Here is an 11,085-nt window from a genome sequence, read left to right as displayed (position 1 = left end):
GGCCAAGTCTATCCATAACACTTGGGTTCCTCCCTCCCAGGAGTTAATTCCGGCTTTGGAGGAAGGAGTTGGAAGGAATGAGCAGTGCGGGGGAAGAGGCCAGTGAGGACATGCAGGGAAGGAAGCCCTCTCCTGCCCCCATACTCCCAGGGCAGCAGAAGCAACTGACCACAGTGAACACTGTGGCCAGCCTATGAGGCTGGTGCACGCACATGGGGGCCAGACCAGGGCAAGGGCAGAGGTTTCCAGAGCAGGAAGGAGGGCTGGAAGAGCCTGTTGGAGACCAGGCATACCCCCCTACGAAGCTCTGCTCCCAAGCCCATGTAGCACCGGGCCTGCAGCTGGGGCAGGTGATGGGCCAGCTCCTCTGCAGAGCACAGTTGAGGTCAAATGGCCAGGAAGCTGGGCTCCGCAGGGCGCCAAGGGGTGGGACCTGTTGGAGGCTGCCCGGCTGATATCACATGGTCCGGCTGTATTCAATGCCGCCCTTGGTGGAGATGCTTGACCATGGCAGGAAGCTGCAGAGCAGGCTGTGGGCCTGGCGGTATATCCCCTGAGAAGAAAAAGATATAAGATGGTCCAGGGAGGGTGGCCACCATTGATGTAGAGGACATAAGTGAAGCCATCTTTGAGGACCCAACGGATGGAATAATAATAGGAGAGATAGTGGTGCTGCTTGAAGTCTCTGTTTTCGTAGAAGCTTATTGCTGTGTTGTTGGTGGTGAGGACGTGCAGGTAGATGGCTTTGCAGTGGTCCTGGGCAGTGGTGGATATGTGATCCTTTAAAGTCGCAAGTAAAAGAGAACCTATGCCGTGCTTTCTGATTTCCTTCACTACTCCGAGACTTAGAATGTATGCAACTTGTGTGTCAACAGAGAAGTTGGAGGCTAGAATATCTCCATCCTCCTTGTGTATCTTGGTCCTACTTTTTATTTCAGCTACTATCATTCCTACAATGGTACCCCTGTAGGTTGCAGCAAGGGAAAAGAACTTCTTGTGATGTCACGATACCATGAGTCTGAGTACTCTATGGGGAACCAGTCGCCACACAGATGCTTCACAGTATCTATGTCATCGTGGCAGAGGAGGCACAGGCTGACCTCGCTGAGGGCGCTGGATGGCACCACCTCTGTCATTCACACCTCGGGCAGGAGCGGGCGGACGGTGGATGGTTCCGTGGGGCTCAGCTCATTCTGGGGTCGCCGGGAGCCGGAAGTGGGGCCGCGTGGAGCCCGCAACCGGTTATGTAACCTGCAGGGGCCTCAGCCAGGACTGAGGCCTCAAGTTAATCTTATACACTGGTTTAAGATTCATTCTCCCAAGATTCAGAGTGATGAGTTCACTCCTCAGCTTTATTCATTACAAGCATATTTTCCTATGTCTGTTATTTCAACATCTGGGTCGTTCTCATTGGTTCTCTCCACTGATTGCTTTTTTTCTCTTGAGTACGGGTCATGTTTTCTTATTTCTTTATATGACTAATAATTTTGGATTGTATTCTGGATATTGTACATGACACGTTTTGGAGATTCTGGATTCTGTTCCGTTCCTCCAAAAGAACTTTGTTTGTTTTTGCAGGCAGTTAACTTGCAGGAGCTCAAATTCCAGACTGTCTCCCCTACGGTGGGCAGCAGCTGAAATTTTGGTTCAGTTTTTTTTTTTTTTAATCTTGCTTAGTCTTCTTGGAGTCTGCCCTGCACATGTGTACTTTTAAGATCAGCCACGATTTAGGCAGTTTAAATACAGAACATAAAGTACTCCCTTTCTGTTTGTCTCTATTCAGAGATTTCCATCTCTCCACCTCACTCTAAACTCTGTCCTCTGGTTCTTCAAGTTAATAAGACTGAGGGTTTAACTGCGCTGCTTGGTGAAGACTGGGACTTGCCTTCAGGCAAAAGCTGTAAAATAAATATGGGAAACTCACAAAGAGCTGATACTGTCTTTCATATGTTGACCCCTTCCAGTATTTGTGTGCTTTCGTTTGTTGTCCAGTGTTTTAAGATAGGATTAAAAAAAGATCTTGTCCAGGGTTTATAGTTGTTATATCGAGAAATATGGTCACAAAAGAGCCACTTGGATATTATCAGGAGCAGAACTGATTCACAAATTAAAAACCTTCCAAAATTCTTTAGTGAAGTCAGTGGACCAAATCTAGGACTTGATATCTATTATAGGCTCTCCCTAAATGGCTTACCCATGCTTCCTCACTTCTGCTAAATGCTTTCCTTTCTCTGAGCTTTTGTTTACTTTATTCTTTCCTGTTACATGTCCTTCTCATCTCTGCCTATCAAAATGTTGTCTATCTTTCAAGTGCCCCAGTACCTGGTCCTCAGCCTCTGTCCTATTCTATCAACACTTTCTCCCTATTGATCTTATCCAGGCCCATGGCTTTAAATACATCTATATGCCAATCATTCACAAATCTATATTCTTAGCCTAATGTCTCCATTGAGCTCCAGATTTGTATATGTAACTGTCTACTTGATATCTCTGCTTGGATGTCCAACAGATATCTCAAACTTAACATGGTCAAATTAGAATTCTTGTTTATCTCTCCCCTCAGCCCCACTTCCTCTGCACACCTCAATTTCATTAAATGTCACTGCCATTCATAAGCCAAAAGCCTAAGGTCATGTTTAATTCCTCTACTCCCCTTTCATTCCATGTGCAATCCATTAGGAAGTTCTTTTGGCTCTACACAATAAATTTCAAATCTATCCACTTATCTTTAGGCCCCTGGCTATCAGTAGAATTTAAGTCATCATGATCTTTCACCTGAATTCTTCCAGTTGCCTCCTGAGTGAGAGGTGTTCGTGCTCTCACTCTTAGCATCTTCTCCACCCTGAAGCCACAGTGATCTTTTAAAAATGCAAACCAGATTATGTTACCCTCCTGCTCAACCCTTTAGGCTTCCCAAAGTAAAATCCAAACTATGGTCTACATGGTCTTATATGATTTGAACCTTACCTACCCCTTGACTTCATCTCCTATCACTATCCCCTTTTCTCATTACACTCTGCCCACATTGTCCCATTTCTACCTATTTCTTGATTTCACCAAGCTCTTTCCCTTTCCCTGTAGCACTACACTCTCAAATCTTTATTTGCTCATTGTCTGCCTTCCCTGTTGGACTGCAACTTCATTGAGGGCTGGGACCTTTCCAGTATATATATATTTTTGAAAGACAGAATGAATTCAACATTAATGTTCTTTCTCCACAAAGCCTTTCCTGTACATCTCTGATGGCAATATATTCTCACTGTTCTTGAACTTTATGCTCACATCTCTTTTAGCATTTACCACTTCCTATTTCATGTTATAGCTATTTATGTATCTGTTTTAGCCTCCCAAATTAACTGTGATATTAGAATGAGCAGAATCCTTGTCTGATTTATCTGAATATTCCCCACATGTCTTACTACAGGGCTTTGCACAGAGGGATGCTGATAATTGTTGGGTGAATAAATAAATAACAAAGTCAATATTTATTTCTATTGAAGGGGAGTATCATTAACATTAAAAACAGTGTCAACACTGTTTTAGTTAAGCTATTGTCAAATTCTTTTAGAATAAATGAAACATAATTCACCAAAATCTATTTTATGAAATGTTTTAAGTGGTTTCTAATGTTTTAGTGCTTAATTAGAAATGGAGAAAACTACTGAAGTATTCTGATTGTGGTACATTTGAATAACATTGACTGAAATGTTTAGGCAACCAATATATCTAAATGTTCTAAAAATATACCAATGGGTTATGACTAATTCAGCCAGCAGAATTTCATCGAAACATTTTATATAATGGATAGGTAGCAATTATGGGCTCATACTCATAAGGTTTAAATGGTGAGTTTTATCAAAATTTATTTCAACATAATTCCAGTCCCTGAAATGGAAAAGTTTTCACTTTACTTATACAAATCTCAGACCTGAACCTCAAACAGACTGCTTTTATGATCTCATCTTCCTCATTGGCTTATTCTTTTTAGTCTTTTTATATTCTTTTTATATTCTTCCTCTTTTACTTATTCTTTTTAGTCTCACAGCCCTTGCTGCTGAACCATATCTTTCCCTGGTACTAGTTCAAGCTTCTTCTACTCGGCATCTAAACTCATTCACCAAGTCCATTAATGTCATAACACCTTCACTTCAGAGAGAAATACTTTTTAATATATTTTTCATCACATAGAATTATTCACAAATTTTTGCTGATAATTTTTAGCTCTTTTTACTTGCTTTATTGCTTTTTTGTATAACAAGATCAATGTTTTAGATTGTGGGTTATTTATTTGGGGGTGATTGTTTACTTATTTTCATTTTTTTCTACTTTTGTATTTTGCATGTATTCTGTTGTATTTTGCTCAGGTTCAACAAAGAAGAGTTTTAATAACTTGAAAAGAGGAATTGAAGCATAGCCAACGTGGACAATGTATAATTGAAAACTACGTGACCAGGGTAAATGAAATGTAAAGTTAAGATGCTTCTAATCCTGAATTGCAAAAGACATTGCTCATAAATGACACTGTGGAACAAAGTATTAAATAATTCAAGACCACTGATGTCATTGTTATCTGCACTAAAACATTTGATGAATAATCTTTTCTCTCTTCAAGTTACATTGTATGAGAGAATTTTTCCCTTTTCATGCAGTTTCAGTTCTATCTTTTTATCCCAGTGGTTAAGCTATTAGAGTAATGCAAAAAAGTCTAATTAACATAGAATGCTAGAAAGAGCAGGAAAGAGGATAGGGGAGCAAGGAACAAGTTAATGTCCTAGAAAACTCCCTTTTGGCCTTTGTGACAAATATGGGTAATAGATATAATGTTCTTCCCTTGTCCAGACAGTTAGAAATATTGGTGGGTAAATTGTCACAAATATAAAAGCACCCTGCTCTTTTCCTTATGTAATAATTTTCACACTTATAATTACTTATTTATGATCTTCCCCATTCTAACGTAAGCCCCATGAGAACAGGGCATAAGTCTGTCTTATTTACTTTTGTGTCCCCAGAGTTTGGCACAGCGACTGGCAAAGGAAAACAATGAAATGTTTATTGAAATGAATTGAAATAGAAAGGTCTTAAATCCTAGGGAAATAGAGAACACTACCGCTAAGTATTGAATGAGATTTCCTGTTACTCTTTTAAAAATGTTGACTTCTTAAGATGATGTATGTGACTGATACTGCAAGGTGCTCCCCAGTAACCATTCTCCCCATCTGTAGTTGAGAACATGGCCACTCAAAATGAAAAATACATCTCCCAGTTTCCCTTGCAACTCAGTGTGGCCAATGGAATATTATCAGAAATGATGTGTGGCCGTTTCCAAGAATCTTCCTTAAAATATGGCCAGTGTGTTCTCTTTGTTTCCTTTCTTATTTTCCTTTTCTTCACCTTGATGCCTAAAGCACAAGTATGATGACTGGAGCTCTAGCCACTATTTTAGATGACAAGGATGAGGGCCATACCCTAGGGCTGTGAGGAGCTTGGGTTCATGAGGGCTTTGTGAAGCAGTGCTGCCCTAGATTGCTTACTTCTCAATTTTTATGTTAGAAATAAATTTTTACCTTGTTTTAGTCACAGTTATTTTGGGTCCTTGTTATTTGCTACTAAATCTAATATAAGTGACAAACAGAAATAACATATGAGGAGTCACAACTGGAAGATGGCTAAGTTGGAGGTTATCACTCTCATTTGACAGCTCATGACTGAAGAGGTTAAATCATATAACCAGGTTACAAAAGTAGAATGGAGGTAAAGCCAGGTCTAAAATCAAGTTCACTTCAGATCTCTTTAGTACTCTATTTAATGATACACATCTATCAAAACAGTTTGTAACCTGATTCCTAATTTCCCATTGACTTTGGTTATAATATTATAGGTATTGCCACTCATAAAAATATAATCTTTTAGCAAATTGACTTAAATATTCCATATCTACTAATTCCTTAGCTATACGCTTGAAAACTCTCAGAATTTTGTCTCTGTTTGTGAAGACACTAAATTTGGATAATGCAGATGGATTATAAGAAAATGCTTCACAATTGGTGTAGTCATATGCAATATAATCTACCCTAACTTGAATATTCTTTAGGCATGATTTTAGGTGAGTACAGAAAACTACCTATTTTATCAAGTGTGTATGCCAAGTTTATTAAGACATACTTTTTGTGGACTGTATAATAAAAGCTGAATAAGGAGGTCATGAGGGTAGTTGCAGTTTCCAAAAGTAAGCTCAGGTATTGGAAAAAATCCTTAACTATAACGTATATTAAGAGTAATCAAGGACAGAGGCAAAGATTTCTCTAGCTGAGTTTTGGTTCTTAATCTGAAATAGTTCATGCTCCATTTTTTACTAGTATAAATCTTGGAACTATGATTGCCAGACCTTAATCAAAGATCACATACATAACATGATTGGCACCTCCCATTAGAGTAAACTGGTAATACATAACTAGAAAAACAGTCAAACAGTTCCAGGAGATTGACTATGAAATGTGCCTATCTGGCATGATAAAGTTGCTAATTTGATTTTAATAACTTAGAATTTGTGGGTTTTATTGTATTTACTCTGTACAATCTTTAAGAAAGTTTACATACTAATGTAGTATAGAAATATTGAGGGGAGTATATGTTTATCTGCTCTGGTGTGGGAGAATGTTCAAGGACATATGTTGTATTGAGGCAGTAGTTCATAAACATTTTGAGGTCAGGATCCCTAGAGAATTGAAGAAATTTATGGATCTATCCCAAGAAAACACCTATACTCAAGATAGCATACATATATTGGGATTATCTCCTTAGCTCCTTTCTTCTGGAAACTGCCTTTTACATCCACTTGGTTATCATAGGAGCCCCAATACTGGTACACCATGAGCTCACCCATGGCTGCATCTGATTGATCAATAAATGATCACCTGACCCAAGTCAAACTAATCAGAGTCTAAGCCCTATCTTTTAGAACAGAAAAGGAGAAAAAGGACCAGTCTTTTGTTAAATACTTGAAAAAGTAAGATATAAGGCTCTGAAGTTATTGTTAGCCATGTTTTCCATTACATGGAGAAAGTCAGTTTGCAGTAAGGGAGAAGGATAAAGCCAATGAGCAGAGAGAAGCATGACAGAATTCACCAACTGTCTCTCTTATTGTAGTGGTTTCTAAGGCTCAGCCAGTCAGATTTCTGACTTTGTATTTTGGGGAAACCTCCCCCTCCCCCATGTGCTCAGGACATGAACCAGACATGGGCACAGAACAAGCTGGGATAAACAAGGAGTCACTTTGTCCCTGGCTGATATGAGACAAGCACCACCAAACCAGGACAACTCTAGCTAGGTCAGGGACATCTGTGAGAAATCTTTATCCTAACTCCCTCTTTCTGCTTAAATGAGTTTAGTTTGAGTTTTATTCAATTGCAATAGAGAGAGTGCTACTTACAACACAGAGATACAGATGAAACTGTCTCTTCAATGTCAGGGAATTTGCCAGGGGTGAAGAACTCTGTGCATTGGTGTAACTGTTTGTGATAAAATGGTTTTGGCTAATTACACATGAATTGTTTATTAAATAAAGTAAATTCAACACTCATATTTACAAAAGTTTGTTAGCAGGTTATTGTATATCCATGTATGAAATAAAACTCTGTGTCCTGTGACTCAGATTTTTTCCTATTTCAGACTTCTCCATCCATATTTATCAAGATTTTAAAAAAGTTTTAAGTGCTTTTAACATGTATGTATTGATTTTACTTTTGAATATAAAGTGAGAGGAAAAAAGAAACAATAGTATGCCACCTTATTTCTTCCTGGTCTAGGAAGCAGTCAGGTCCCAGCAAACCATAAAATAAAATTTATAGGAGTCTAGTTTGTAAACCAGATGAAAATTTTATTAATTTATGTAAGAGGGTAGACATTTCTAGTGACTTGAGCCACAGAGTCTTCTCTCCAAGATACACCCTTCATGGTATACCTAGAAATATCTTATTTATCAGAAGGTCAGATGGATGAAGGTAGAATTATAGAGAGTAGAAATCAGGTGATTATAAGAGTTGTAGTATCCAGACTTTGCTAGATCCTAATGAACAACTCTCCCAAAACCAGAACTGCAGTCAATGGGAAAGTTCTAGATATCTTTCTCATTGCATTAACATACTTTTTTCTTGGCATGTGTTCTGCTGGATGGATCCTGGATATTTTCTTGAATTTTATTAATTTGCATCAGATGCATTGCTTTCTCTTTGATTTTGTCTAATTCACTATGTAGCTCCTGACATTCGCCTTTACCTCTTGGGTCTGGAGCTCTTTATTACACACCTGGTTTAGTAGGTTTGACCAAGAGAAGTTTCCACAGAAAGCTGATTATTGAGAGTAACTCTACTTCCTATAAGAATACATTTAATAAAATGAAAAGAAAAATATGGAACAACAACTTATATAAATTGTAGGGTCTAAGACTAAACTTGTAACCTAATTCTGAAAAGAGAGACTAAGCTCTTTGAGACTAATTCTCTCCAGCCAAGTCTGCTCCCATTTTATTTACATGAGGCCTCCCTTCTATAAATACATAGATGTCACAGACTCTCCATGCTGAGAGATAGTGCAATAGAGTAGGAGCTACACACAGTATTTCATCAAGGAGATTCTGTCAAAACCTGGAGGCCCCTCATATGTCCTGCTTTAAAATATTCATGGTTCTTTTCTTACTGTTCTCTTGATCTCATAAATGCTATTGTGTTTCCAAAAGAGAACACTTACAGGCTTTAGAAATGTACATGGTTGTAACATTTGTAGCCAGGGTCTGACATTTAGATGGGTTCATATTAAAAAAACCACATCTTTCAAAATTAGTATAGGAGCTAAGAAAATATAGCCAGAGAAAAGTGACTATGCACACATTTCAGGATTTTACTTCAGGCATTAAGTAGGAATTGAACTGGCTGAAATAAAAAATGTCTGCAGCAGTGTTCTTGCGAGTAAACTATCTTAGAAGTGGATCCTCCAGCCCCAGTCAAACCTTCAGATGATTAGCTGACATCTTAATTGCAACCTCAAGAGAGACCAAACCTCCTAGGTGAATGACTGGCAAATCTTTGACCCACAGAGACTATGAGGAAATAAATGTTTATTTTATTGTTGCTCTCAGTGGATAATTTTGAGGTAATTTGTTATACAGCAATAGATAACCCAATGCAGCCAATAAGGCACTATGTACTAGTAATCTTGCCCAAGTACTTCTCCGACTGCACCTTATACCACTGTTCACATTGCCCATGGACTATAGTCATGGTGATCTTTTTATTATTTATTGCCTCATTAAGCATGTCCCCTCCCCCGTAAGCATGTCTGTGATCTTAATGTTCCTTCCAGTTGGAGGGCTATTGCCCCAGCTTTCTATATAACGTACTCCTTCAATTAACTCATGTGAAAATAAGATATATATCTTAAAAATCAATTGTTTTTCTCTTTTCTAGAAATAATACCTAGAAAAGAAAATTGAAAAATATCTATTCCATTTATATTATTGGAAAAAACACACAAGATGAATAAGATAAAGCTAATAAGAAAGATTCAGAACTACTACAAAAAGCTTATAAATTTGAATTGAAGGTCATAAAACAAGATCTGACCAAATGAAAAAACACTTTTAATCTTAGAGGAGACAATATAAAAAAACCTTTATTTTATTTAAATTAATATATCAATTAATTAATTCTAGTTAGAATGACAATAGGTGAATTTTTGTATGTTTTTAAAAAACTGAATAAAATATCCTTTATTTCTAAGGTGGATGGCTAAATGTCTGAGAAGAGTCAAGGCATTTTTTTTCCTTTTGTTTTGAAATCAGAATAGAAGGGGCAATGTTTTGCCAGATGAGAGAAAATATTATAAGGCCCAATTAATGTGGTAATTGAATAAGAATAAACAAATGGTTTAATGGAAAAATATAGAGAGTCCAGAAAAAGATTCCAACATATATATGAATTTAGTAATTACAAGTAATTGTGGGAGAGAATAGAGAATTGCAAGAGAAACAAGGAATGACGTGAGAGGGAATTTTGAGAATAGAGAATTATGAGAGAGACATAGAATTGTGGGAGAGACAAGAAATTGGGGGAAGGTTTTGGAAGTGACAAAAAATTGTGGGAAACCTAAGGAATTTTGGAAGAGACAAAGAACTGTGGAATAAAAACAGAGAATCATGGGAGATGGAGAAATGTGGGAAAGAGGACTTTGTGGGAGAGAATGGAGCACTGAAAGAAGAGAAAAGTATGGGAGAAAGATGGACTTTTTAATACATGGAGTAGACTTAACTGGCTTGTACATCTGGAAGAAAACAAAATTGGATTTTATATATTGTACAAATAAATTTCAGATAGGTTAAACTGTTAAATGTTTAAAAATAAAATACTAAATATCCTGTTAGCAAATCTAGGAAATTACACATAGCAGGTAGGGTGAATTAGACCTTCTTAAGCAAAATTGGGCTCAGGTATATTTGAGTTTACAAAATTGTAAAAATGTCTAACTTTAATGGAAAAATAAGATATTTGGGAAAAATCAGCAACAATAGACATACATAATTTATAAAAAGAATTTAAAAACTCAATGTAATAATGGGCAAGAAATTTAAAGAGGCAATTATTTCAAAAATCATTCTTGGAAATAATTTATTGACCTATATTCTTAAAGGAGCAGACATTTATATTGAAAAACTGAAAAACATTTAAAAATCTAATTCAGCTTACATGATATATGTTTTAACAATATTCTTTGAAGAATAGGCAATTTGAAGATAAGTATCCAAAAATTGTAGTTATATGTCCCAAGCTTTCTATATTCCTATTTTATACATACTAGAGGCCCAGTGCATGAATTTGTGCATGGGTGGGGTCTGGCCGGCCCACCCCAATGGGTGTAGGGAGCTAATAGAGGGTAGGGCCGGCTGGGGGGAGGGGCCACGGGTGGTTGGCCACCAGGCCCTGCCCCTGATCAGGGTGTTGGGGGCAGATAGGGGGCGGGGCCAGCCGGGGAGAGGGGCTGATCTGGGCCCAGATCATGCTGGTTGGCTGCTGCAGTGCATGTCATAGCCACCAG

At 37.8% G+C, this 11,085-nt stretch overlaps 2 pseudogenes; both read right to left on the bottom strand.

Moving 5' to 3' along the window:
* Positions 1-457: 457 nt before the first annotated feature.
* LOC118654118 lies at positions 458-1,149 on the bottom strand (annotated as a pseudogene).
* Positions 1,150-7,209: 6,060 nt separating this feature from the next.
* Positions 7,210-7,337, bottom strand: LOC118654885 (annotated as a pseudogene).
* Between the last annotated feature and the right edge of the window lie 3,748 nt (positions 7,338-11,085).

The sequence above is a fragment of the Myotis myotis genome, unplaced genomic scaffold, assembly GCF_014108235.1.
Source record: "Myotis myotis isolate mMyoMyo1 unplaced genomic scaffold, mMyoMyo1.p scaffold_m19_p_4, whole genome shotgun sequence".
Taxonomy (NCBI): Eukaryota; Metazoa; Chordata; class Mammalia; order Chiroptera; family Vespertilionidae; genus Myotis; species Myotis myotis.
The sequence above is the reverse complement of the archived record's forward strand: the minus strand, read 5'-3'. Positions and strand labels throughout refer to the sequence as shown.